The sequence below is a fragment of the Etheostoma spectabile genome, chromosome 11 (assembly GCF_008692095.1).
Source record: "Etheostoma spectabile isolate EspeVRDwgs_2016 chromosome 11, UIUC_Espe_1.0, whole genome shotgun sequence".
Classification (NCBI taxonomy): Eukaryota; Metazoa; Chordata; class Actinopteri; order Perciformes; family Percidae; genus Etheostoma; species Etheostoma spectabile.
The window spans coordinates 23,522,932-23,525,635 of NC_045743.1; the positions used below are offsets into that span (position 1 = coordinate 23,522,932).

Here is a 2,704-nt window from a genome sequence, read left to right on the forward strand (position 1 = left end):
CCTGTGGAACCAGGTTCCAGTTTGGGTTCAGGTGGCAGACACGGTCTCCACATTTAAGAGTAGGCTGAAGACTTTCCTCTCAGGAGAGTCCTGAACCATCCCTAAGTTATGCCACTATAGGTATAGACTACTGGGGAACTTCCCATGATGCACTGAGCAACTCTCTCTTTCTCCCTCTCTATAACATCACAGAGTACAGTCCAGACCTGCTCATCTATGAAAAGTGCAAAGAGATAACTGTTGTTGTGATTTAGAACTATATAAATAAAATTGAATTGAATATTGTTAGGGAGTGAGGAGTCGCAGCGTCCGCCTAACCTGGCCCACCTGTTTCTCGTCATAGTTGTCAGATTTATCTATCATATAATCAATAATATAATAAAACTAGAGAGAGGCAGGGCCGATCCAGTCAGGGAGAGTTCTAGCCTGACCAGGCTGCTCTCTTTACCCTGTCTCTCTCAGTTATGCTGTAATAGTTTTAGACAGCTGGGGGACTTCCTTTGAAACACTGGGCTCCTCTTTCCGCTATCTTTCTATCTTTCCATTTGTGTGCATCCATGTCCCAGAAATGCTTGTTACTAACCTAGCTCTGGGGAGTAATTCCCCGGATTCCTTATGTTCTTTTTCCCCCAGCATGTTTCTTTGGATCAGGGAGGCTCCAAAATCATGGCAGCAGCTATTGCCATGGTCCCCCGCTACACGTTCTGCGATGCCATGTTCATCCGGCTACGCTCTGCGGTGCCCAGCTACGTCCTGCTACGCTCTGCGGTGCCCAGCTACGTCCTGCTGTGCCTTGTAATGCCGCATAGTGCCCTGCTATGCCATGGACTGCTACAAAGAACTACTACAAAGAACTATTTTGTGTGACTGTTATTGCCACTCTTCATTCTAACCCCAACCGGTCGTCAGACCCCACCTACCAAGAGCCTGGGTCTTTTTCCTCACCACTGTCGGACTGTTGCTTGCCCTGGAGGGAACTACTAGAACTGTTGGGTCCTTGTAAATTCTGGAGTATGGTCAAGACCTACTCTATCTGTAAAGTGTCTCGAGATAACTCTTGTTATGAATTGATACTATAAATAAAATAAAATTGAATTGAATGTATTCCTTCTTGCTGTAACGCAGTAATATAACGCATTACTAATGAAAATTTTGGTAATATTATACTCTGTGGTCCCAAAGGGTGACGGTCAGCGCGGACAGCAGTGTGCAAACTGATTATCAGCTACTGCTGGGATTTGAACTCAGGATCGCTACCCAGAGGTTACTTTGGGCAACAATTTTAACGTCTTTGATCTTCGTCTCATTCAACATCTATTATTGTCCACAACTCTGTTCCAGGGTACAAGTGGCTGAAATGGGTTTCCTCCGAAGGGAGGTTGGCGTCTCTAACCCAATGGAGAGTGGGGGCTTGGAGTAGAGCTGCTACTACTTTGCGTCAAAAGGAGCCAGTTGAGGTGGTTCGGGCATCTGGTAAGGATGCCTCCTGAGGGCCTCCCTAAGGAGGTGGTCTAGGAATGTCCAGCTGGGAGGAGATCTTGGGGAAGGCCCAGGACTAGGTGGAGGGATTATATCTCCAACCTGGGCTGGGAACGCCTCAGGATCCACCACTTGCTTGAAAAGTGAAGTTTGGGGTTCCCTGCTGGAGCTGCTCGACAAAGTTGGATGGATGGTTGGAACTCTGTTCACTAGCTCATTGTATTCTTCCATGACAGGCAAGTCTAAAGGAGGTGCTGTAGCTTAGTGGTTAAAGCGCCTGTCTTGTAAAGAGGAGATCCTGGGTCCAAGTCCCAGCAGTGCCTGATCATCACTTAACACTTACATCACCTGCACTACAAAGAGTGTATATGTGTGTTATTTCTTTTTGCTATAGTGGTTAACAAGCATTATTTAATTTTGTCCAGTTGTGGCCTGTTGAAGGCCACTAAATATCAAAAAGGAAATGGATTGAACATATTTTTTAAAGCTTTTACATGGCCCAGGTGTAAACCAGGACCCTGTGACATCACTGTTGGGTGGGGTTTCAGGTGCATGTGTTGCTGACTGAGGTCAGAGGTGAAATAAACTTACTTAGGTGAAAGAACTTTACAGGCCAAGATACTTTGGGCGCAGACTGCCTGATTTTATTGTCTTCTATGCTGCTGTAATAAAAATTAATAAATTGATTATTTGATATTAGTTGACTATATTGGGATATGCAACTGAAGGAAGAATCACCGGGTCATCGTGTTTATAAGAATAGGGGACCCAACTCGTAGGGATCTACACCGCCAATAAACTTTAATTTCTCTAAATATCGTCCTTCCCTATATGCCTTTATATCTTGGATGCTTTTCTGTTGTTTAGACATGGCTACATTCATTTAAAGTATCCAAAGTGCACAATACTCCACTGTACTCTGTTCAGTTGTTTACACCAAGGGTCTCCAATACGGCCTTACATCCGTGTTACTGCCCAGTCCGTGACTATAGTACTTAGGGAGGTGCTGTGTCTTAGTTGGTTAAAGTGCCTGTCTAGTAAACAGTTAGATCATGCGTTTAAATCCCAGCAGCACCTTGTTGTTGCAGAGATTACATCTGTTTGCATTTCATCCCCAGACTTGTTATTAAGTTGGCTGCCAATCAGACGGTGTTGTGGGCGTGGCATTAAGTCTGACTCAGTGGTGAGTGAAATGGAGCAGATGGACAGACACAGACCTGTAGTG

At 45.0% G+C, this 2,704-nt stretch overlaps 1 non-coding gene across 1 annotated transcript; it reads left to right on the forward strand.

The window, feature by feature from the left end:
- The first annotated feature begins 1,729 nt into the window (after positions 1–1,729).
- On the forward strand, positions 1,730–1,802 carry trnat-ugu (transfer RNA threonine (anticodon UGU)). Its single transcript has one exon. It is a non-coding gene; the product is annotated as a tRNA-Thr (tRNA).
- The last annotated feature ends 902 nt before the right edge of the window (positions 1,803–2,704 follow it).